Genomic DNA, 27,184 nt, shown 5'->3' with positions numbered 1-27,184 from the left:
ATAATGATAATGTGCTACTTCTATATGTGCTACATTCTGCAGCACACATAGAAGTAACAAATCGCCATTATGGATTGTTTATGAGGTGTGGAGAAAGGGACACCTTCCTGCATATCAAAGATCAAAGATCAAAAAGTACTTTATTCGGTTAAAAAAGCAATAACCATAAAAGCAACAGAAAGTCACATTTCATTTACAATTCTGAATGGTACAGCAATCGAACGGAAGATAAATATATAATACATAGTATTTACACTGTTACAAATCGTTTAAACAAATTGATTTCCTATATTTAAGAACCTGTTTAAAATACTCAGATAACGAGGCAACAGTAAAAACATTGTCCATTTTTTGCAATTCTAGGAACGCTGGGCAACATCTGCGCAAGTTCATTTCCTGTAGGATAGGGATGATCAATTTTCTGCGGGGCAATGTATAAAATTTACAGAAAAATAAAACATGGATGTTAGATTGTACGGATTTTTCATCGCAAGGGCATACAGGCAATTCCTTGGACCACGAGTTCATTTCAGGGAAGGTAAATATTCTAAAAACAATATTAGCTCTAAAACGTGTTAGAAAGAATCTATCATAATTGGGCATATGTAAGCTTAGGTATGGCTGTAGTTTGTCACTTATTAAAATTAGCTGATGAGAAGTGACAGAATTTTTCTTAGTTTCTTCAAGCTGTCTTTTATCTCTAAGGCAATCCATACAGAGTTTTTTCAGTACTTTTCTGGGGATATGTACCATGGAGGACGGATCATCATAGTATTGTGAACGGTCTATTTCCTTCAGGAATGTTTTAATGTAGTTTAGCCATTCGAGTCCGTCTACTCTCCCCAGTTTCAAGACATCCTGTAGTATGGCACGATTTAGAACACATTCGTTCACAGTCCAGACTCTGTGCCATAGGAGAATGGGTTGTACTCTGATTGTATCTGTGATATACGGCACCCCCAACTCTTCATGGCAAATAAAAGTTGCTGTACTTTCTGGTAATGATAAGATGTGCCTTAAAAATTTATTTTCAACTGTTTGGATTGCCTTTATGTTAGAATAGCCCCAGAGTCCAGCTCCATACAATGCCACAGATAGACACGTTGCATTATAAATAGTTAAAATTTCCCTGATCGGTTTCATTCCCAATTTTCGTGTGAAACTCTTCAGTGCCATAATTGTCTTAGAAAACAAGAGCGTTCTTGCCTTCACCGCACTTGTCCAGGAACCAGTTTCGTGGAACAAAATTCCGAGATAGGGGAAGGTGGATGTTCTTTCTAAAGGGGCGTTATTTATATACATCGATTTCATTTGTTTTTTAATGCGTGTGCCACAATTCATGGAAAAGGTCTTACTACAATTTATTTTTAAATCAAGGTTGAGCATAAACTGATTAAAAGATGTTATCATTTTTTGTAGGGCCATCGGGGTACGAGCCATTAAAACAGCATCATCTGCATACAACAGTGCAGGGATAAATCTCTTTCCGATCTTAGGCATATCCCTACACTCTTGCAGCAGATGACTCTCCAGGCCGTTTATGTAGATAAGGAATAAAAAGGGCGCCAGGACACACCCCTGGCGCACTCCGCGCCCTATTCCAAAAGACCTACTACATTCCCCCCTTTGCCATAACGCACGACAGCAGTTGCTCCTAAGTATAACTCCCTTAGAAATTGGATTATCGGCTTTTCCACGCCCAGCCGTGACATCAAATCCCATAATTTATAGTGAGACACGCAGTCGAAAGCCGATGTAAGATCAACAAATATAAAATACAAACGCTCCCTTTTTATTGTGATATATTTCTGTTGGATCAGAAATAAATGTAGCCCCTGCTCTGTTGTTCCTATACCCTTTTGAAATCCAAATTGTAAATCACTGATTGCCCCAACCTCCTCTGCCCAGTTTTGCAATTTAGCTAGAATCACTCTGCCGAGGATCTTTATTGATGAATCAAGTAGGGATATTGGCCTGTAACAGGCACAATCTTGTCTGTTTCCCTTCTTATAAATGGGTACAATAATTGATGTAAACCAGGAAGGACTCAATCCCCTCAAGAGAGCTGCATTAAAAAGTTGTACAAGTATCGGACCCCAGAGTTCACTATTTGCCTTGTACAAATCTGCTGGAATTCCGTCTGGGCCGGCCGCCTTGCTGCCCTTTGTGGCTCCCAGACTTACTAGGATCTCAGGTAACGTTACCTTCAGTTCATTTACCTCCTCTAGTAATTCGCCTTCCATATTTGGGTCTATTTTTTCCACCTCCTCTATGGGTGCATACAGGGTGGAAAAATGCGCGACCCAATCGTCCTCATTAATGGCAATTTCCATCAGAGCTTTAGTATTTTCATATAGAGGTGGGGCGTTTACCACCCTCCAGAATGCAGATATATCTTTTGTTTGTGATGCTGTACAAAGTTCTTCCCATACCCCTTTTTTAATTGCATTTCTTCTGTCTTTTAGGGCCTGGTTGTAGCCTTTCCTTAAATTTCTTATCTGTGTAGTGTCACGTGGCTCCTTATGTATTGCATGCTTGAGCTCTGTGAGGGCCTTGGTACAAGACCTATCAAACCATCTTGTGCCTTTCTTTAGTCCTTTTTTTACTTTAATTTCAGATTCTCTTTGATAGTGGATGCAATGATGTTAAAATGGGTTATTATACTTTCACTATCGGAATCTTCGTCTAAGCAGATTTTAAAGTTATCGGCACAACTATTTACCAATTTTTTAAGAAAATCTTCCGGTATCACCTTACTCCACTTGAGCGTGTACCCGTTCTGTCTACCTAACGTAACATCTGGGGCAACCTGTACGGGATCATTACGGCGGGGCAAAAAGAGGTTCTCAATCTCTAGTATTTGCGGTAGGTGGTCACTCATTGGTGCATCCAGAATTTTAAAACTACCTAACTTATGACCGTAACCATTTGAGCAAAGGCTAAAGTCTATGGTAGTGGATGCTCCCCTCCCAATAAAGGTTGGTTGAAAAGGTACTGGTTGCTGAATCATTTCATTGACAAAGCCCAAATCATAATCAAACAATGGTTCATTCAATAAGTCCCCAGTCTCTGTATGTTTAAAATGTGGTAAATTAATGTCCTGCTCCAACATTAGACCACAAATGCCTTTACATCCTTTTGTGCATAATGGACAATTAAAATCACCCCCCCATAAAATCGGTGCACAGACATAATATCGACTCCAAAATATCGTTTGGACAGAATATCGAGTTTTAAATATCTTTTGGACAAAATATCGACAAGACAGAATATCGACAGCCAAAATATCGTTTTTAAGGTAAGTGAAGTAATATCGACTGTAAATAATATAGAAAGTGAAAATATCGAAGTATATAATCTAGATAGTAAAAAATATCGTTTTTTAAATAATATTTAATTATTTATAGTGTTTTTATGTTATAATATGTGTGAAAAGTGTCATTTTATGTTATAATTATTTTTCATTAATGATTTTTTTTAATTATTGTGTAATTTTATTCTGTAGCGGGTTGTGGGTTTATAGGGGAATAGGGTGGGAAGTAATTTAATTATAATTAATTAAATATGTAAATTTATTAATTGGTAGTAATAATTAATTAATTGGTAATTAAATAATATTTGTTAATTATTTAAAATTTAATCGGTAATTAATTTAATTTAATTGATTAATTGCTAATTATGTAAATTAAAATAATTTATTTCCTGTAGCGGGTTGTGGGTTTATAGGGGAATAGGGTGGGAAGTAATTTAATTATAATTAATTAAATATGTACATTTAATAATTGGTAGTAATATTTAATTAATTGTTAATTAAAAAATATTTGTTAATTAATTAAAATGTAATTGGTAATTAATTTAATTTAATTGATTAATTGCTAATTATGTTAAATTAAAGGGGTATTTTTAGGGTTCAGGGTCAGTTTTTGGTTTTTGGGTAAAGGGGTATTTTTAGGGTTCAGGGTCAGTTTTTAGTTTTTGGGTAAAGGGGTATTTTTAGGGTTCAGGGTCAGTTTTTAGTTTTTGGGTAAAGGGGTATTTTTAGGGTTCAGGGTCAGTGTTTTTAGTTTTTGGGTAAAGGGGTATTTTTAGGGTTCAGGGTCAGTTTTTAGTTTTTGGGTAAAGGGGTATTTTTAGGGTTCAGGGTCAGTTTTGGGTTTTTGGGTAAAGGGGTATTTTTAGGGTTCAGGGTCAGTTTTTAGTTTTTGGGTAAAGGGGTATTTTTAGGGTTCAGGGTCAGTTTTGGGTTTTTGGGTAAAGGGGTATTTTTAGAGTTCAGGGTCAGTTTTTAGTTTTTGGGTAAAGGGGTATTTTTAGGGTTCAGGGTCAGTTTTGGGTTTTTGGGTAAAGGGTTTTTTTAGGGTTCAGGGTCAGTTTTGGGTTTTTGGGGTACAGGGGTACAGTGTAAAAATAAAGTAAAATTAAATTTACATTAATTTAATTAAATTAAATTAAATGAAATTAAATTATATTAAATTAATTTTAAATAACTTAAATTATAAAAATTATTATATACTTACCAATACTTACGTTGTAATGGTAGTGCGTTGTAAAAGTTGCGTTGTAACGTCATATATCCACTGTTGCACTCTTTGGAGTGGGAATAGTAATTTTAACCCCTACGCTATCCAACGCTTTCCCTACTGTTGCACCCACTGGAGTGGGAATAGTAATTTTTACTGTTTTGTATTTGTACGTTAATAATATTGGCTATTATTTAATTAAATTGTGTTACTATATATATATATGTTTTAAGAAATATGATTAAAAAATATAATTTTTTTACTTTCATTAATTATTTAATTATTAAAAGTTATTTTAAGTATTGTTAAGTATATTTTTGTAATTAATTTTTTATATTAATGTAATTAAACATTGTTTTTATTAAAGTCGATATTTTTTACAACTATATTTTTGTAAACGATATTTTTTACTCGATATTTTTGTACTTACCTGTTTGTAGATAGAAACTCGATATTTTGTCTCTCGATATTTTGTCAACGATATTTTTGTTGGTCGATATTCTCTCCCTCGATATTATTTCAGTGATCCCATAAAATCATTACTTCTTTTCCATTGCTGTCTAATTCGCGTTGCAAATCATTGGCTAACATTTTCATAATGTTTCGTGACATATTGCCTGGAATATTATTATAAACGTTTATAATTACAAGGCACAGTCCAGTTTTAGTATCTATTGCTAATTTATGGTAAAAATCACACTTAGAGTAAAAACGTACTCTCTCATACCCTAAACCATTCGAGAGGTACGTAGTCAAACCACCCTTCGGTCTTCCATGTGTAACACCTACTGCTGGAGTACAGAATGTTTTATAACCATTTAAATGTATCTGATCTGTAGCCCAGGTTTCTTGGAGAGCCAAAATGTCCATATCATTTGTAACAGTCTCCCAGGCAAGGTTAGTCATTTTTGTTTTCAGTCCTGCCACATTCCAGAACATTAGGGTACATATGTCATTGTTTCGATCAGTACTAACATTAGCCCTGGTGTCTGCTCCATTGGATTTTATGATCTCGTTCTCCAAGATATTAATCACATTTAATGTATCATTTATAATTAATACGTTTTTTCCATTTTCCTGCCTTGTGCTCATATCAGGTGGTGCAACATTCCCAATGCTATCCGGTGGCTTACTTAGGGTGGATAAGGATGAGGAAGATTCTGATGCTTGGTTGTCTAACTGTCAATCTACTGCCTCCAAATCGCTAAACCGATTGAAGCAGGGGATGGAAAACGGAACGTATTGTGGGTCCCTCCATTCAGTATGTCGAAATTGGTCTGGGTAATGTATTCCCCCTCTCCTACGTTGAATTGTAGTCCATCCATCATTTCCCCCTTCCCCCCATGTATTATGGGCTGGATCCCGATGAATTTCATGACCCCACCCTCCCCGAAAATGATTGGGGCCCCTCAACCAACTCCATCTATTATCCATAGACTGTGCTGGCATATAAAAGAAGGAGAGTGGTCTTGCCACGATTGTTGTTCCATTATTTCTCGTGGCCCTTTGGCAGATATGGTCCACTGACCTGGGGTCATCGAAAGTTACCACCACACAGTCTCCTTGTAGTCTTTTTGTGGTTTTCCCCACCCAGGGGACCCACTGCACCATTAAAATGTTACTGGTTACATTCGGTGGGAGGGGGTGATTAGAATTCAACCAGTGAGACACTTTATTTTTAAGTGCCCAGAATGATTCTGTAACCTGGGCAGCTAATTCGGGCACTCCAGTTAAAATTACCACGTAAGGGGAAGCATCTGGTGGTAAATTAATCCCTCTACGTTTTTCCGTTTTATCTTGGGTGGTTTTCTCAACAGTGTGTGTAGGGGTATTTGAGGTCACTGGTTTATTTTTATTAGCCTCAGTCGATGGAGTAGGTTTACTTGGATTTTTACTTTTGACAAGGGGACCTGGATTTAGCAAGGGAGTTTTAGGGGCAGATTTAGTGGCTTCAGCTAAAGTTTTGTTTGTTATTTGTAGCTTGTTCAGAGGAAGGGTTGGATGTGCTAATTTTTTATTCTGAATCGGGCGCAGGGCTTCTATATCCTTGTGCATAACATTTAGTTGTGCTTCTATTGCCAGGAGCTTATTTTCCAGGGGAGACAGCAAAGATTTGATCAGGAATTTTAATGTCAATATGAAAGGTTCTTCCCTGTCTGTATTAGGATCTTCCCTATCTATGTTAGTGGCTGTACTATTGGGTGTGGAGCTATTATTAAAAATATCCGCCAGAGTATCATCTAGGGTAGAGTCATCAATAGTCAAAGGCATCGTTAATGGACCAGCTACTTCTTTCCTAGAGTCCTCTCTAGGAGCTCCCCTTGTTTGCTCTGTACTGTTTGCCGGTCCCAATTTATGTACTGGTGTCACATTTTTCTTTTTAGTGTTGGGAATGTTTTTAGTATGCCTATTCTTAGGGATTGCTCCCTCCCTTTTCCCTTGTAACTCAATATTACTTTTTTCCATCTGGGGGTCTATTTGCGTAGAAATCAAGATATTCCCAGATGTTGCCAAATACTGTGAGTCAGAAGAAAGAGAGTCCCGAAGTTCTGGCTGGGTAATCATATTATCATGGACCTCTACAAGTATCTGCTCAGAGGTAATCTGGCCCACAGCGTTTTCGGGACTGCGGGCCTCAGCAATGTGGCCCATAGAGGACCTCTTAGCAAATGCTAGGTCCTGGGACACCCTTCTCTCCATTAGCACAATTCCCTGATCCATCAATGTGTTTGTGCGTATGATGAAATCATCAAGGGTCCCAATCAGCTTTGCCCCTCCAGCAGCAGCCTTACTTCTAGTTTCACTAGGCATAATATAGGATGTAATGAATCAGAATAATGCTCCAATAGTCAGGCTCAAAATGTCATGGAAAAGAATGTTAGTTAAAAGCCTACCGGTCCAGTACAAAATGTGTAGAGTTTCGGGCCCAGCCCAGCTTCCTCCGGCCTCTGACGGCCGGGCGGGCCGTCTTAGGCCCGCGCGCGGTCCCGCGAAGCGGGGAGTGCGCGCAATTTCAAGCACCTCCGGTGGCGGGAAATGACGGTGGCGGCTCCTGCCGCAATGCCCCTAGGGAGTTGTAGTTCCCCTCGCTACAGCCGCTGAGATGGTGCGTGGCGGCGAGGGAACCAGCAGTAGTGGTGGCAGACTCTCCTGAGTCTCTGGCAGCGAGACCACGGGCTCCTGGATTCCTGCCCCACACAACAAACAACAAGGTCAGCAAGCTTCCACCCGCTCCACCGAGAGTGCGCGCAATTTCAAGCACCTCCGGTGGCGGGAAATGATGGTGGCGGCTCCTGCCGCAATGCCCCCAGGGAGTTGTAGTTCCCCTCTCTACAGCCGCTGAGAAGGTGCGCGGCGGCGAGGGAACCAGCGGTAGTGGTGACAGACTCTCCTGAGTCTTTGGCAGCGGGACCACGGGCTCCTGGATTCCTGCCCCACACAACAAACAACAAGGTCAGCAAGCTTCCACCCGCTCCACCGAGAGTGCGCGCAATTTCAAGCACCTCCGGTGGCGGGAAATGACGGTGGCGGCTCCTGCCGTAATGCCCCCAGGGAGTTGTAGTTCCCCTCGCTACAGCCGCTGAGATTGTGCACGGCGGCGAGGGAACCAGCGGTAGTGGTGACAGACTCTCCTGAGTCCCTGGCAGCGGGACCACGGACCCCTTGGATTCCTGCCCCACACAACAACCAACAAGGTCAGCAAGCTTCCATATAAAAAATCATTCCCTGCAACTTAGGCACCCTTGCACTCTGGTGCAAGGGTGCCTGCGTTGGCGCTAGGCAACAAATTTTAGCGCCATAGCTAGGGAAATCACAGGGGTGAGGTGTATTGTTGTAAATACGGCAAATCCTTGCGTTTTGGAAATCTTGGTCCGTGGTGCTGCAAAAAGTGGTACAGCTCACGCTCCGACATTTCATTGTAAATATGCCCCCTAATTTCTTAATACCTTGGGTGTTAGAGACAAACGCATTTTACATAAACTATAATCCCCAGTATTCAAGGATTGCCAATATTTGTTTGCATTGTCCATGTGAAGGGGGCGGAATTGGCTGTAGCTGCTCCCTTTGTTTCACCATTTCTCTAACTTCGAAAAGTGTTGTATACTCCGTTTTCATACTTTTACTTTTCCTCCAGTTTTACCAAGAACTCGTTTTCTTTGAATGAAATGACCTTAATTAATTCAAAACCAGGCAACCTTTTGATGAAAGTGAAGGAAAATCAAACCTGCGTGTTTGTCCCATTTGCAAGGAAGTAACCAAGCCTTCTCTGAGGGGCTGCACGCCCCGCAAGAAAAACAGAAACACAGCAGAGAGATGACAATGTGTGCCAGGGGGTGGTTCAAAGTTACAGAGTTTGCTTTCTCCGCCATCTGTGCCACTCTTGCGCTGCTGATATGACTGCAGCTTCAAGGAGGGAGTTTCTCAGCGAGCATCCCTCACTGAAGCAGAAGACTGGAATCAGTCTGCTGGCTCAAAGCAGAGGAAGAAACTGGCAACCAGACTATTCTTGTATGCGCTGACTGTGAAATGTATTTCAAAAAGCAAGAGGGCGAGGTACCAGTCTTTACTGAATAGAAAAACGCTTAGCACCCCGAGGATGTATGACCTTACCACTTGTTGCGGTATTGCCTGGGCTATTCTACTGACTGATTCTAGGTTTTCCGCCTCGGAATTATAACTATTTTATCGACTGATAAAAGTGAAGAGTATGCTGCTTTCCGGGTTGTTTTATTCTCACAAATTGCCCAGTTACTAATTTCAGCAATGACCTTGCTTTTGTGTACAATGTTTACTCAAACTGGAATCTTAAATCGAGAACACTGTTTATGCCCGGTTTCAGGTTTAGTAGAGGGGTACTTTAATCCTTGTAACATGTATGTGCGCTCTTCTGAATAAAGTGACATTTGGAGATTAATAAATAGTATTATTCTACGTATCTAATGCCATAGTGCAGTACTTGCTAAATAAATATTAAATATTGTGCAATATCTAGGTTAAAATCTCCTGGTCTTTGATGTCTATGATGCATCAAAAAGGTTTAATTCTCTTACAAAGATGTGATTAGGGATTAGGTAAAAATAATAGATTTGCCCACCTACTATCAGAAAGATGGTCCTCACATTTGGCAATCATGAGGGCCTAGAGAAGGGCAACAGGTTTCAATAAACTGATTAATTATAAACCGGTCCAGTTTTTAACTTTATTAAAACCTAATTAAATAGTTGGCAGTTAGAGAAACTGGTTAAATCAAAGCATCCTTCTTGGAGGTTAGAATTTGGGGTTTGCGAAATATACACTTTTTTTGAAGAAGTTGTCCTTGTGAAAATACAATATGTGGGTATATCGAGTACCTTCTGCAGAGGTGTGTGTAACTTGAAGGTCGCAAGTTTGAATTTCATTGGAGTCATTTAAACCTTTTAACACTGGAAAGTAGATAATAGACAAGTTATTATAGCAATGCGACGATCATGGGCTTTCACACTATTTAAAAAGCTGGGGGGCATATTACCAACGTTAAGCGATATTTATCGCTAACGATGCTTAGCAACGAATTTTTTACCGCTAAGCATCGTCAGAAATTATTGCAGATAAACCTTGCTATTATCAAGGTTTATCGCAAATGCGATAAAAAACGGCCGCAATGCATGAATATCGCTGAAAAGTCAGCGATATTCATGCATTACCGAGCTAATGCTCTTAGCCATGTTATCCACCTCCCATTGGATAACATGGCTAAGAACTGCTCAGGGCAGGTGTTAGTTTTTGGAGATATTCGCGCTTAGCGCGAATATCTCCAAAAGTTGGTAATAGGAGATAGCGATGTTAGCGACTGTTTCCAGTCGCTAACATCTTGGCACGCCCACTTTGCATGTCATTAGTGATAAATATCACTGACATGCAAAGTGGGGCCCAAGATGGTCGCTATCTCCTACTAGCGGTCGCTAACTAGTGTTAGCGACAGCTAGGTAATAGGGAGATAATTTTATCTCCGCTTTCTTGGCTTTTAAAGCCAAAAAAGCGGAGATAAACCCCCTTGATAATATGCCCCTAGGTTCTTTGTTTAGAGTTTAGCAGATGGGTTAGGCTGCAAGAAACATGACGGATGTCCCATCCACCCTATTACAATTGTCATAGGATACAATACACTTATAATAAGGCAGATGGGATATCCGTCACATTTGTGACGGAGTAACCAGTCTGCCAAACTTTAAATCAGGCCCCTAATTCTTAATGGTTATGCACAGGTTTTAAACAACTAAGCATAATGAGGACATCTTTAAATAGCTTAACACCTACAGAGTTGCATACACTGTCCTGGGGAAATGCACACATACATCATGCCATACTTTTTGGTACCTCTCTGGTTCACTCTTGTGCCCTCTGTGATGTCCCAAGGTCGCGGGCGCATGGTGTACGTGGCGCCGCGACTGCAAGAACACTCGGGACACTGTTTCTTGGTTTACTGCGTGGTCTGGACTGCCCGCCGGCCACGCCTACTTTATTTTATATGCGAGCGCGTTACGTCACGCGCCCGCGTGTACGCACCTCTCAGTGCACGGCTAACTAGACCGCTGACTTGCGGCCACGAACATTACATTCCTTTTAACCTTTATTAAAAAAAAACATAATATGCATACTGTCGTTAAAGTCTCAATAAATTGAAGAATGGGGCCGTACGGCCAGTTACCAGCATGATAAGTAGACAGTTCACGATCAGCCCACTGCAAAGTCCGCCAGCTGGGATGATGGAGCTGGGTTCCTCCTCAGGCCATACCCAGCCGCTTCTCCCCGGGCGGGAGCCCTTCGTGGGGTCGCTTGAGGGGACCCTTGGGTGCTCCGGGGCTCACCTGAGGACCGGGGGGGCTGAGCCTTGGGGTGCTGGGTAGTGGTGAGCTGGTCTCTGCGTCTCTGTCTGGGGTGTTACTCTCATTTTCCTCTGCTCTGTCGGGTTTTTCTAGTTGGCTGGAGGCTTCTCCCTCCGGTTCTGGTTCTTGGGGACTGGTATTGTCCGGGTGAGCTTTTTTGAAGAAGGATACGTTACGGGTGACTGTTTCATGTCCTCGTTGGGCTGTTACCATTGTGCCCCTGCGGCGTGTGACCATCCATGGTCGGGGTTCAAACGGGAGTCGGAACTTGCTCCCCGGATACCTGTCTTTCACGTAGACCCGGTCTCTCTCGTGGATCTCGGGCTCCTTTGCCCTTCGCCTACGACTGGCGTCGTTGTTGGATCGAGTCCTGTTGGAGAGAGACCTTTGCGGATCTACCCGGCTCGGAGCCCAGTTGGGGTGATTGGGGATGGTGTCTCTGACCACTCGCCCTAGGGCGGATGGGCCTGGTGCCGCTTCGGTGGTTTTGTGTGGTGTAAGGCAGTACTCCCTCAGGAAACTGTATATTGCCTTTTCCATAGAGACTTCTTCTGCATGGGCTATTCTGATGACCTTATTCAGCGTGCGCATGAATCTTTCTACCTCCCCATTGGCTTGAGGCCAGCGGGGGGTCACTTTCCTGTGATGGATTCCCCAACTTTTCAGATATTCAGCGAACTCCTGCCCTTGGAAGGGTGGTCCGTTATCTGTCTTGACGCTCTCGAAGATACCATGTGTTGCTATGGTCTTTTCAAACTTTGCGATGACCTCCTTGGCAGTGAGGGTTGTCACCACTTCTACTTCTGGGTACTTGGTGAAGTCATCCACGATGACGAGTACGTATCTTCCATCGGGGAGGTGCCCGAAGTCGGCACTGACATTCTCCCACTGCCTCTGTGGGTTGTCCTCTGTGATGACCGGGGGTGGTCTCTCGGGCTGTCCTGCTGCTTGGCACCAGTGGCACGCCCTGACTGTTTGCTCCACCATATTGTCCATCTCCGGGAACCACACTTTGGCGCGGAGCCTGCTTTTGGTCTTGACTATGCCTTGGTGTCCTCGGTGGGCCAGCTCAACCGCTTGCTGGGTTAGGCTCTCCGGCATTACGATTCTCGGACCTCTTAGCAAACACCCCTGGTTGTCCAGCGATAGCTCCTCCTTCACTTTCAGAAGCGCTTCGATGCATGTTTTGGCTTGTGGTGTCCGTTTGCTCAGTGAAGCCTGGACTGCCCTCCAGTCATTCGATTGGATGGCACTCGCCACCAGCTGTAGTACCTCGTCATTCCGCGTGGCTCCGATGATCATCTCCAGACTCATGGGTAGGGGTCTCGACCTTTCCAGCACGACCTTGACGTACTCCTCTGTATCTTCCGCGTCCTCTCTTTCCCCTTGGGTTGCGGCTCGGGGGTGTCTGGAGAGATAGTCCGCTGGATTTGTTGCTCCCGGCCGGTATTCCACTTGGTAGTCGTACTCCTGTAATTGGAGAATCCATTTTTCAATTCTGGGAGGTGGCTTGGAGACTGTCCCTCGGAACAGTGGGATCAGCGGCTTGTGATCCGTCGATACTGAGAATGGGTGCCCATACACATATATATGGAAGTGTCGGCAGGCCCAATGGATCGCTATGGCCTCCCGTTCTATCTGAGAGTATCTTTGCTCCGTGTCTGTCAATGACCGACTGGCGTAGGCGATGGGGTTCCATTCGTCCTCTCCTTGCCGTTGTGTTAGGACCGCTCCTAAGCCGTAGGGGCTGGCATCAACTGCTATGTTGGTGAGTTTTGCCGGGTCAAAATACGACAGGGTTCTGTCTGCGGACAGCACCGCTTTGGTGTCTCTGAATGCCGTCTCTTGCTGTTCACCCCACTGCCAGGGGCTTGCCGACTTGGTTAGCTCCCGTAGAGGTCGGGTGAGGTTTGACAAGTCGGGGATGAACCTCCCACAGAAATTCACCATGCCCAGGAAGCTCCTCACCTCCGATATGTTGGAGGGGGCGGCGCATTCTGCACGTCCTTTACCTTGTCCGGGTCTGGTGCTATCCCTTGGTCGGAGAATGTGTATCCCAAAAAACTGATTTGTTCTGGAGGAATTGGCACTTCTCCCTGTGTAGTGTCAGACCTGATTCCTTGATCCTTTGCAATACTCCCCGTAGTCTCCGGTGATGTTCCTCGACGGAGTCCGCGTAGACCAGAAGATCATCACTGACGTTCAGGACGCCTGGGAGTCCACTCAAAACCTCCCGGATAGTGTTCTGGAAGACTTCCGCGGCACTGGATATGCCGAAATTGAGACACCGGTAGCGTCTGAGGCCTACGTGGGTGGAAAATGTGGTGATGTAGCGGGAGTCCGGGTGGAGGGGTAGTTGATGATAGCCTGGCCGAAGGTCCATTTTGGAGAACCACCGCGCCCCATTCAGCTCTCCGAGGATGTCATCAATAGTGGGAGGGAGGTGTCTCGCCCTCTTGACTGCTGCGTTGGGTAGGCGCATGTCCACGCATATGCGGACCTGTCCCGGTTGTTTCGGCTTCCGCGCTAACACAATTGGGGATACCCACGGGGTCGGTCCGCTGACCTTTTCAATGATGCCCTGTCGTTCAAGGGTCTCCAGCTCTTCTTCCACCTTCTTTCTGAGGTGGAAAGCGATTCTTCGGTGCCTGAGTGCGACAGGTTGAATCGACTGGTCGATGTGGAGAGATACTTCTTTCCCTTTTAGGCATCCGATACCCTTGAACGTGTCCTCGAATTCCTCCAATAAGGCTTCCAGTTCTTCTGTCAGCACCGCCATAGCGAAGGATATCAATCGGAGTTCCTCTGCGGCCTGCCCGCTGAGGAGCATGCCGCTGCCCTCTCTGGTGACATATATGGTTGTCGGGGTCTTCAGCTCCTGGTGCTGCAGCTCCGTCCGGAAACAGCCTATCAGTGGGATTGGTGTTTTCTGCCCATACGCGAATACCCTGACCTTTGCAGCTTGCAGTGGCGGTTTGGTTCGAAGCTGGTTGTACACGTCCGCCGCCATGAGTTCTATTGAGGCTCCGGTGTCAATGGTGGCTCTTACTTCTTGGTTGTGTATCTTGATGCGACATTTTGGGAGGTGCCTCTTCTTACGCTGGGGTTGGTCAATGGCGAAGGCGTAATGGACCGGATAGTCATTAATGTCATCGTCCATGTCTTCACTGTCCTGACTCTCTTTTATGGTGTGGGCTGCCTCCTTCTTAGACTTGGCCGACCTGCATACTGCTGCGAAGTGGTTCATCCACTCGCACGAGCTGCATCTTTTCCCTCGCGCCGGGCAATCCTGGATGCGGTGTGGTTGACCCCCGCAGTAGCCACAGTCTCTGCGTTTTTCTTGCGGCTTCTTTCCGCCGTATTGGCGTGTCTTGGGCCTCACGACATTGATTTGTTCAGCCGCATTGACTTGCTCTACCTTGACTGGTCGGTGGAGAGCCGCCTCCATGTGCGACGCCCTCGCTTGGGATAGATCTTTGGAGCGCCCCAACTTCAGGATGTCCGCCAATGGTTTTCCGTCTTCTTGCAATATCGTCACTCTTAGCTTTGAGGAGTAGCATCCCTGTATTATCTGTCCCCGTATCTCCTCTTGCTCGTCGCGGAACCCTCACGTGCTGGCTAGTTCTTTGAGCCTGCCATGGAAGGCATCTAGTGATTCTTCGGCTTCCTGCTTGGCTTGTCGGAAGATGAACCTTTCATAGTCCTTGCTAGCCATGGGTTCGAAGTGCACGTTAAGGGCATTGAGGAGCGTTATATAGGTCTCCGGGGTGGCCTCCACGATGGTCTTGTAGATCCTATGTATGTCTTTCCCTCCCAGATGTAGGAGTAGGGCTCTGCGGCGCTCCTTAGCTGTCCCCGCACCTTCAAAATAGATCTGTAGGCGGTCAGTCCAATCCTTCCAGCGAGGCGCTAGGGATGCTGGGGCACCGTCCACCACGAAAGGCTCAATGGCGGGGATAGACGCCATCTTGGGATGTGGATGGGCCTAGCACGTGGCCTGGAACCCTTCGGTAATGGCGCTTAGGTCCTGGTCAGGCACTGCCTTGACACGTGAGCTGTGGTGAGATGGGTGGCCCGAGCTTAACCTCGTGGGGTCGTCTGGTTGCCCTTGCGCCGGCAATGACCTGCCGCCTTCGTGGCTTGCTGGCTGTCCGCCTCCTCGGGCTGTAGTGCTCGGGTATGCCGCCCAGACCTCCCTTCCCCTTTCCACTACGTGCTGAGGCTATTGGGGGCAATGGGGGCCTCGCCACCTCATATTCGCCCTCTGGGCATTCGCTCCGCATTCAGAACAGGAGGTGGCTTCCTAGCGGCACCGTGAGTTACACCTGCGATGCTTCCGCCGTGACCTGGGGCCTTCCTTGGGGGCCGAGGCGCTGCTGGCGCGGTACGCGCTGGGCCCACCATTGGACCGGGCGATCGCATGGCTGTGCGCTCGTATTTGCGGCCTAAACAAGCGGTGGCCTGTGCTCAGCACGGGTCCTCAGACCCTCGTCACCAGTGTGATGTCCCAAGGTCGCGGGCGCATGGTGTGCGTGGCGCCGCGACTGCAAGAACACTCGGGACACTGTTTCTTGGTTTACCGCGTGGTCCGGACTGACCGCCGGCCACGCCTACTTTATTTTATATGCGAGCGCGTTACGTCACGCGCTCGCGTGTGCGCACCTCTCAGTGCGCGGCTAACTAAACCGCTGACTTGCGGCCACGAACATTACACCCTCAACTTATCCTCAGCTCTGTTGCTATCTGCCCTTCGTTCCAGTCTTGTTCATATCCTGTTCTAAATCATTTGTGTTTTTATTTCTGTTTCAAATTTCCATTAGAGATGCAGAGTCTCTGATTTACTCAAGAACATTTCCCAATACCTTCAGGCAGATGGGTGATGCGATTATGTCACAAAGATCTGCTAATAATCCAGAGCTCCAGCTGGAGATTCATTGATGTCAAAACATCTCTGAGCAAATATTCAACCATTCATCCAGCAGCAAATAGGAGACAGTTAAGGGTTTATGGATGGGACATCAGCCCGATCTTGTGAAGTTTCAGGAGTTAGGGCGTCAAATGAATGTGATTTTACTTGCACTTAACCTGTCATTTGACAATTGGCATCCTTATGTGTACCCTGTGGCAAGAACAATTGTAAGAAAATATGAATAATTTTGGATGTCCCTTTGGGAATATTTCAGAGAGGGGGCGGGGGTGGGGGTTAGGACGGGGAAGTTTGAAGACCACTGACAGAGTTTACAACTACCAGCTAACTCCTATTCATGCGACTTACAAGGTAAAGAACCCGGCCGAAGGAGGAAAGGTTCAAGCCAGTATGTTCTTGGCTTCAGGCTTCTGCTGCATCACAGTACCAGTGGAAATGCCACACACCTAATCAGCAAATACAGAACAGTCTGCTGTGTACGTGCTGAACGGGAGCCTGCTGAGCCCTGCAAAGTGAGAATAACTTTCAGGTTCCAAGACCGCCACGGGCCAATCTGATATATTTCTACCTTCTCTGTTGCATTAACACTTTAAAAAAGAACTCAAAGAAATATTGAGCGACAGGGTGACTTGGCAAGAATTTACAGAGATCACATCGTTTCATCAGCACGAAAACACATTGTGTCTGTTGATGAAATTCATGACTATTAAAATCTTTCCTATTACAGCGTTTTATTGTTTTAAATAATTAAATAGCGGTAGAGTTAAGGCTGCCAAAAATGTTGGATTAAACTCTTGAATAAATTATACTTGTGAGTTCATCTGTGTTAATCCTCCTCATGGGGTCCTTCTGACATATTCTTTCTTTGTTTAATGAAAAAAAAGATGTATTACATATTTATCGTTTCTAATACTGCTCGCTTCCTTCTTCAGTGACTTGCTCTTCACATATTACTTGTAGGTGTACCGCCGATTATCTACAAACCACGTCACTTCGTATTGTTTTTACGTTTTTTAGAACAATTTTAAGAAACCTTCTCATGAACATCATCAGCAATGTGAAATTTCATTTTTTTAAATTCCTCTATTAGTCACTATCGAATGCACAATTTATTATAGTGCCCCTGTTATTTTAACGGTGCAGTGCAGATTAATATTAATGGTGAAATGTGAATGCAATTCCAGATTGACCTATGCAGTGTCTCTTAATTAATGATGAAATAATGTTTATGTAGCCTGCCCTTTGACACCCATTCACATTCAAAGTAGCTTAGTGCACAGTAGTGCATTTTGTCGTCATGAGGATGCCGAAAGAGTTGATTGCGAAGCTATATAGACACCCATAAATGAGAGACACAGCGTGGCCTAACTTTACAGAAGAGTAGGTGACATATTGGAATGTAAAGAAAGAGTGGCGCACCCAGCAGATACATTGATTATTGTGTTGGCGCTGTACATGTCAGTGCTAGGTTCATATTTGTTTTATCTTATCACTTTATATATAAAGTATTCATTGTACTCAAATTTAACACAATACAAATGCAAAGACTTGAAAAAGCGGCATTCTTCTCTCAGAATATTAGTTTCTCTATAAGGTTTGGCAAAACCGTGTTACATTATCTCACTATTAATATGTATATATATATTAAGTAGTGCAAACCGTTCAAGCATAACTGGGCCTAGGTTAATAAATACAAGGAATGTATAATTTTTAGTCCTCATGTCCCATTCACCACATCTCTCTTTCAGCAGATGAACCTGGCATTCTATGCATTCTACCCCTTCTTTAAAAGTCAGGAAAGTGCAATGTTGTAGCAAGGGGGGGTTTTGGGGGGCAGTGTGTCCCAGGAGGCACGAGTTTTGGGGGTAGTGGCCTCCTTCCCACTCTTACCTGCGGCCGTCGCGGGGCAGTAAATGCAGGGACTGCCAGCACCTTCCTGCTCCTAAATGCGGCAGCTGCTGGGCGGCAAACCCAGGAGCCGCCACGGGCTTGAAAAGCTCTAGCTACGCCACTGGGAACGTGAAGTGTCCTTCTCCACCCTCCCAACTGTCTTCTCATATCAGATCTAAATGATTGTCACATCCTCTCAGAGTGGGACTGCACAAGGGGCAAATCCACCATATATGTACCATAGTTCCTCTTGAAGGACAATGTGTCCCACATAAGTCAGACCCTCTACACATGGCTTTTAGGCTCATGAGGGTCAGGCACCAGGGGGTTAAGAGTTTTTAGATATTCTCTTTATATTGAATGACAGCTTGGATGACCTCATCCAAATCATGTTCCATACTTTTCCAGTTATCTCTATTTCAGATCTTCCTCCCACGGAGACACATAACCATGTCTAGTATTTGTAAGGCTTGGTCTATCGCTACATATAGTCATCCATATATAATGCAACCTTGTACTTTCCACTTCTAGTTGTCAGTCCTCTTATGGACTGGTTGCTATTTATTTTTTCTTTTAAGAGGTTCTATAGTGAGGACAAATATGTATGACTATGGGCATCCTTGTCCTGTGCCTCTTGAAAGTTGGTTGAATTAGGATATTTTTCCATTAATCTTAATTTGTGCTGAAGAATGAATGAAGTTTGAAATAATAAGGGAAAGCTTATTAGTGCCTAAAGCAATATTGCAAAGCAATTTTGCTCTATACTGCCAACCAAATGCAGTGGCGTAACAAAACTTGAGGGGCCACACTGCAAGGCACATGGAGGGGCCCCACTCCGGTCCTGCTCAGGAGCTCACAGGTTAGGGTACTTTGCTGAGGGTACCTTTGGAACTTGGGGGCCCCCATTCCCCACAGAGGTTGCGGGGGCCTAGCTTACGCCACTGACGAAATGCCTTCTCTACACAAGCGAGAGAAGGACCACTGGAGTTTTATGTGTCATTGCTATGTTTATTAAATGTACTGCCAGCCTGGTGTTGTCACTAGTCTCTCAACCTTTCACAAATCTGGAGTGCTATGTGGATAACAGAGTTGGCCAGACTGCATTGAGCCTAGAGACGTGGGAACAGATGTACTTTGAATTCCCACAACAATGCATAGCAAGGCGAGAATCTGTGCTGCATTGCGTGAAAGGAAGACAGCAGAAATGCTCCCTACGTACAAAGATAGGTAGCATTTTTGAAACGGTGCAATGTTGCCTGTGTTATGGGCCACATGTCTGTCAAATGTCAATATTATTAGGTAGTGATCGGAGAAAGCCCCTGTTCCAATTATGGTGTAAAGAGTTAAAAAAACAAAAGACATCATCTTTAGTAAGAAAATCTATCATTGAATGGCTCTTGTGGGCTTGGAAGTAAAAATGATAGTTCCATGTTTTACTATACAAAATCGACCAGCACTAAATCTTTTTCTTGTGATCTTTCAGTTTCAATTCCTATTACTTCAACAATGTGTGGCAACTTAATTGTTTTCTATATGAAATTTTAAGAAATTAAAATGGAACACTCTGGATTCAGACAACGGTTGTTGCTTTCCGAAATGTGTATGACGTCAATGACGTGGCAAGGCCCATATTAGGAAGAAGATTTCACAAGAGCCCGCATTCAACTTTAGCCACTGTTTCTAGTCATCTAAGCAGTCATCTGAGCTAACAATTGTGAGCGGGAATTCCTTATGAGCGGTAAAATCTACAATCAAGATTAGAGAACCAGTCTCTAGAAAGAATCCAGATCTAGTAAGGAAGTTTTCTGTTTTCTACATAAGACAGTTTATGACCTTTTTTCTGGACTATCCAAGAGCGTCTCTGAGATAGCCAGGCAATCTTGTTTAATGTCTAAGTTGGTTAACTTTCCTCATAGTTTTTTAATTGTATTTTTCACACTGGATCAATAACTCTTGCTTCACACTGCCGCAGCGGATTCCACTGCTGGTGAATAGTACTCCATTGCTGTCATGGTGGAGTGTTCTCGCCGTGCAGATTCTGATTTTACAGTTGTGCTGGGGGTGTACTAGCGGCAGTTCCCAGAAAGAATGAGTACGTCATGGTACTCGCTCAAACAATCCACCGACGCTGTGGCCACTGGATGGATGCTAGAACACACCTGATATCTATAGGCCAAATTGAAACACTTGCATACCAGAGTATAAATTACACCCCATTTCAGACCATAATCCTTTGTCATTCCAGCTCCACCACGACTTTTGCTAACAGAGACTTAGCCAGTCAAGTGAGGGTGTATTGCTCATTCTCCCTGTCTCCTGTCCTTTTATCCCCTTTCATTTAGTGCCTTGTGGCCATTTAAATTAATATTGTTTTTTGCACAATGCCAGCCCCCAAAAATCCACATTTGACTGAGGGAAAGGTTTGGGGGCCATAAAAGCCACAAAAGCAGCTAACTTCCAAATTAACACACTGAGGAAAATTAAACCCTTCCTCCCTGCCAAAGACTTCCAAACTGCTGTACAAGCTTTAGTCATCCCTCGAATAGACTACGGAATTGCAGCCCTCAGCGGACTCCCGCTATCCACAACAGCACCCTTAAGAGCCTCCCTGAACGCTGCCGCGAGACTCATTACTGGCTCAAGAAAGCATTCGCACATATCCCCAGACTTAAAGTCTCTAAAATGGCTGCCTTTTGAAGCCAGAATACAGCTAAAAATTGCAGTTATGACACACGCGGCCGTGCACCACAAGGCACCAAACTACCTCGCTCAAAAGTTGTCTATATCGGGAGGTTCGAGATCCAATAGGAGTACAAAAAATCTACTCCTGAAACCTCGTAGATTCCGGAAAGTGAAAACATACAAGCGCTCCTTCTCAGGAATGGCACCCAGGATCTGGAATGCGCTCCCTCCTGAAACCAGGCTTATCTCCTCCACTGCACTCTTCAAGAAAGAGGTGAAAACCATCCTTCTGGCCAAGATCTCCTGAACCTTATAGGTGTTGGATCAGAGACTATGCATTGCCTTGTATCACTGCTCACCCTGTCCTTTGGCACTATACTTCTACTTGATGGGGGCACTACTACGCTACTCTCTTACTACCGACCAAGATATGATACACGTTGTTTTACTGATCCACTCTCCCGATGCCCCACTCATTATTCTCTCTATACTAAAACATTGGTATAAGCCACCCACACACCCAAGGGGTACCTGAAGACATCTGTAGTGGGATCAATGACTTGTGCTGTCCTATACTACTTCTTTACCTGATTGTATATTGATTTGTTTTTACTATCCCTGTTATTACCATGTTATTGACTATTATACTGTTCCCATTATCTCTGTTGACTCCTACTGCCCCTACCCTGTCTTTGTGAAGCGCTCTGATATCTGTAAGGATCCTGTTCGCGCTATATAAAACTTTGAATAAATAAATAAATAAATAAATAAAATACCCTTTAGCGATTCCTAAATAGCGATTTTTAAGGAATCGCTATTTAGAAATCGCAAAATGGTATGTATGAAGAAAATCGCTATTTTTTAGCGATTCCTTAAAATTCCTTAATTGCGATTAGCAAATTGCTAATCGCAATTAAGGAATATTTTCCCATTCATTTCTATGGGCCAGGAGGCCCATAGGAATGAATGGGAAATTATTCTCAATTTGCGATTGGCAATTTGCGAATCGCAAACTGAGAATAATTTCAAGGGTGCAGGGGTGTCTCAAGCACACCCTGCTGCACCCCTGAAAATGACATGTGTGCGCATATGACGCATGAGTGTCACATGGCACCATTGGATTTTCAAAAAAATGCTTTTTTAAAAGAATTCGCAACTTACCACCAACTAGAAGTTGGTGGTAATTTGCGATGCCTTAAGGGCATTTTGGAATTTCTTTTTTCCTTGATACATTGCATTTAAGGAATCACAAAATTTGCAATTCCTTAAATGCAATCGCAAAATAAGCAATGGCAAATTTTGCGATTCCTTATTTTGCACTCAATTTGTTTGATACATACCATTTTGCGAAAATGGGTTTGCAAACGCCGAAATTCTGTGAATTTCGGCGTTTGCGAACCCATTTGGCCTTGATACATATGGCCCTAAGTCATAGTAGATTAAATCCAAAGAGTAGAGCCACAATTGTTTGGAGCTCAAGTCCATGGTACACCTATAGCCCAGAAAGGGCAAATATGGTCCAGAACAGTAGCGGCTCCTGGAGGGTATGCTGCGGGGCGGTGTGGCGGGGCAGGGGAGGAGCAGGGTGGGGTTTAGTAAATTATGGCATACGACTGAACAGAGGTAAGTAAACAAATAAATAAATAAAACTAATTTCGTTGTGTGGGCTGCATTGCCAAATGCGATGCAGAGGCGCAACAAAATTAGTTATTTATTTGTTTACTTACTACTGTTTGGCCATATGCCGTAGTTTACTATCCCCAACCCTGCTCCTCTCCTGCCCCCGCCGCCCCACAGCTCTCCCTCCAGGAGCTGCTGCTGGTCCAGCATAGTCGACAGAGTGAATGCTGTAGCAAACAGCCTGTACACACAGAAGGAAATTAAGAAGCTGTTTCTTAAAAGAATATTGCTAGGTCATATTACACATTCTCTCTTGTCTAACAGATTTCAACATATGGTAAAGAATCATGTAGTGATCAATCCCTATTCAATGCTCTCTTCTGAAAAAGGTTTGTGTTTTTTTCGTGAGGTTGCACTGTTCTTCGCGAACGAATGAATTAATGTCATGAGTTTCACAGATCAAACTGTGTTAACACAAAAATTGTCAGATAGGTAAATTACTCTACTGGATATAAGTGGTACTTGCAAACATTTACACTGCACTGTCCACATGATGACTAATGCCAAACATCCATCAAAGTTGTGAAACTGTTCTGAAGTCAGCTAGGCCTTGGATTTGGCAATTACACATTTCACCTCTCCACTGTGTTGGTTCAAATGGTTGGGAGATGTTAGGTATACTCCTTAATCACTTCTTGAACATTTCAGGACATCGTATCACCTGCTCATTTGAAGTTGTACAGTTTGAAATTGATAAAAGGTATGGTGATATATGCAATACCACAGGAACCTATCATCACAATAATCTCTACCTATTTTGTCTTCTAGGTATCTACATTGTCTGTCTCTAAAGATTTGAATGTTCAATACACACTTTTACTCAACCCCAGCTCAGGATCTAGCCCTCATTGAGGAAAGCACTCCTGGTAATATGGAAGAGCTTTAGAAGCCTCGAACAGCTGGTCAGTATTAGCAGACGGCTCAAGTGACACTCCCTGCGCCCACACTGACACCTCCCACCCCAGCTGTAACACCTCAGCAAACCGAACACTCCACTTCCTGTGTTCCTACCACTTTGACACTGATCACGTGTCCCCCAGTCCTGGGTGATGTTGAGAGCAAACCACCACCAGCTTTAGCTTTCCTAGGAACCATTAGGATAGAGTACACTGGGGCAAGTGCACAGGGTAGTGGGGTTAGGGGTCATGGGAGGGTGTTTGTGGGCCTGCATACTGAGTCCACTAGGGTCCTTCACACCCTGACCAGCATCGACTAAGTCTTGAGAGCCTACCATGAGTCCCAAGACCTGATGGACCAGGTACTCATCAAGCTACGGGAGATGCAGCAGCTGCAGAAGGAGCACAATCAGCAGATGGAAACCCATAACTCAAATATGGGCTTGCAGATTGGGGTGATGCGAGACATTGACACCCATATGTGCAGGGCTTTCCATGCACCATCTACTCCTTCCTGTGATCCTACAACATCTGAGCCATCTACATATGCAACAGCACAGGATGGGAGGTTCTGAAAAACCACTTCCAGCCCCCATTCCCCCTGCAACTGCAAATTTGCCTGTCACCTGCAAGAGGGGATTTCCACGTTTATTACCAGGAGGTGAGGATGGCAAGACCTCTGACCCCACCAGCAAGAAACGCAGATCCTAATTTCCTCTTGTGTGTGCCTACCATTCACTCTGTAGACATTTTCTGGACACATTTGACTTTCTGATGCTACTTGTATTTTAGACTTCGGACTTCAAACAATTTTGGCTCTTCAACTATGGTTGCATCCACCATGACTGACTTCTTCACTTTTTTGGTTGATATCTCATTTCCAACCAGTTTTTTTTTCATGTTTAGATAATTAAAATGGTATATGGTCAAAATATTGAGTCCAAAATATCGAGTAACACAAATATCGAGTCCAAAATATAGAATGGACAAAATATCGAATGGACAGAATATAGACATCAAATATATAGTTTTTAAGGAAGTAATGTAATATCGATTTAAAAAACTATAGAAAGTCAAAATATCGAAGTACATAATATAGGTTATTAAAAATATCGAAGAGACCGGGGCGCGTGCAGCGGCAACAGAGGCACGAGGCGCGGCGACACTTCCGCATTGCAGCCCCCGCTCACCCTGCACCCCCAGCGGCAGCACTGCTCCCCCCTCCCGGCCCCTTCAGCACCGAGGAAGCACCCCCCCCGACCCCCGAGGATGAGCGGATGGCAGAGCTACATCACCAGCCTGGAGGACGCCAGCTGCCAGGAGGCGGCCATCGTGGGCTACTGCCCCTTCTCCATCTGGGCCTGCACGCCCAACAGCACGCTCTGCAAAATCACGGCTGAAGAGGTTGCCACATTAACGGGAAAGGAGCGCAGTGGGATGTTTATCAATGGTGCCTGCATCGGTGGCCAGAAGTGTTCTCTCATCAGGGACAACTCGGAAGTGGAGAGTGACTACGTCATGGACCTAAAGACGAAGAGCACCTGCGGAGACCCCACAGTCAACATTGTCATCGGCAGGACACTGACAGCTTTGGTGGTTTGTAAGGGTCAACAAGGAGTCCACGGAGGGAAACTGAAGGACAAAGCTCACAACATGACAAAGTATCTCCGGGGTATGAACCTCTGAAGTCCCACAGCTCCCCATGGCGGTACTACTGATGGCACGGTGAACGAATGGCTAATAACTGCCAGCTACCCGGATAGAGACTGGAATCAATCGTTCCCCGCTTCCCTTCACAATCATGGCTTTCTAGCCCTGCCTTCCCCCACTCAACAACCACTTTCTGAATCCCCTTTGCTGCCAATGATCTGGTTACAGATTAAAGGGTCTCAATTTGTATTGAGAATTAAAGTCTTCTATAAAAAAAAAAATTAAAAAAAATATATCGAATTTTTAATATCATTTTTTTTAAAGTGTTTTGTATGTTAGTATATGTGTGAAAAGTGTATCTTTTTTTGTCATTTATTTTAAGTAATTAATTTTATGTTATTTAATTTTTGCGTAATTTAATTCTGTAGAGGGTTTTGGGTTTATAGGGGAATAGGGTGGGAAGTAATGTAATTATAATTAATTAAATATGTTAATTAATTTATTGGTATTTTTTAAATAAATTGTTAATTAATTTTTAATTGGTAATTAATTAATTCTTAATTGATAATTAATTTTTATTAATTGATAATTATGTGAATAATATTAATTTATTTTCTGTAGCGGGTTGTGGGTTTATAGGGGAATAGGGTGGGAAGTAATTTAATTATAATTAATTAAATATGTAAATTCATTTATTGGAATTTATTGTGAATAAATTGTTAATTAATTTTTAATTGCTAATTAGTTAATTCTTAATTGATAATTCATTTTTATTAATTGATTAATTGATAATTATGTGAATAATATTAATTTATTTTCTGTAGTGGGTTGTGGGTTTATAGGGGAATAGGGTGGAAAGTAATTTAATTATAATTAATTCAATATGTTAATTTATTTATTGGTATCTATTTTGAATAAATTGTTAATTAATTTTTAATTGGTAATTAATTAATTCTTAATTGGTAATTCATTTTTATTAATTGATTAATTGATAATTATGTGAATGATATTAATTTATTTTCACTAGAGTGGGAATAGTACAATTTACCCCTATGCTATCCAACGCTTTCCCTACTATTGCACTCACTGGAGTGGGAATAGTAATTATTACCCCTACGCTGTCCAACTCTTTCCCTACTGTTGCACTCACTGGAGTGGGAATAGTAATTTTTACCCCTACGCTATCCAACGCTTTCCCTACTGTTGCACTCTCTGGAGTGGGAATAGTAATTTTTACTCCTACGCTATCCAACGCTTTCCCTACTGTTGCACTCTCTGGAGTGGGAATAGTAATTTTTACCCCTACGCTATCCAACGCTTTTCCTACTGTTGCACTCTCATGGAGTGGAAATAGTAATTTCTTCGCAGCGTGTCTGCATTTACCTTGGGCACTGCTGTTTCTTCTTCGTGTCTGTCGCTGCCGGGTGCTGGGCTCCTGACGCCGTTGGTGATCCCTGTTGACGGCGCCTCACACCATCTTGGCTGCCGAGGGGAGGAACTACGGTTCCCAGCATCCATAGCGGCCGGACACCACCGCCACTTCCTGTCCCGCGCACCAGGAGGTGCACAAAATCGAGGAGCTCCCTCGGTGGAGCGGGGACCTTCGCAGAAGCGTGTCTGCATTTACCTTGGGCACTGCTGTTTCTTCTTCGTGTCTGTCGCTGCCGGGTGCTGGGCTCCTGACGCCGTTGGTGATCCCTGTTGACGGCGCCTCACACCATCTTGGCTGCCGAGGGGAGGAACTACGGTTCCCAGCATCCATAGCGGCCGGACACCACCGCCACTTCCTGTCCCGCGCACCAGGAGGTGCACAAAATCGAGGAGCTCCCTCCGCGTCGCGGACGCGCGCGGACGTCGCCGGGCGGAGCCCGGGCAGAGGGCGGGCCGTCTGTGGCCGTCCGGGGACGACAGGGGACGGGCGGGCCACCCCCCTAAGAACATCTCAACCGTAAGTGTCATACCTAGGCGCAAACATGGGTGATTCCACTACCATAAACACCCACATTGATATATCCTCTCAGGATGCTGATACCTCTGCCTCAGTCTCCCTGATCACATCTTTTGAAACACTAA

General features: G+C 44.1%; 1 pseudogene; it reads left to right on the top strand.

The window, feature by feature from the left end:
* The first annotated feature begins 24,646 nt into the window (after positions 1-24,646).
* Positions 24,647-25,358, top strand: LOC144824787 (profilin-2 pseudogene; annotated as a pseudogene).
* The last annotated feature ends 1,826 nt before the right edge of the window (positions 25,359-27,184 follow it).

This window comes from Lissotriton helveticus, chromosome 3_1, assembly GCF_964261635.1.
Source record: "Lissotriton helveticus chromosome 3_1, aLisHel1.1, whole genome shotgun sequence".
Taxonomy (NCBI): Eukaryota; Metazoa; Chordata; class Amphibia; order Caudata; family Salamandridae; genus Lissotriton; species Lissotriton helveticus.
The sequence above is the reverse complement of the archived record's forward strand: the minus strand, read 5'-3'. Positions and strand labels throughout refer to the sequence as shown.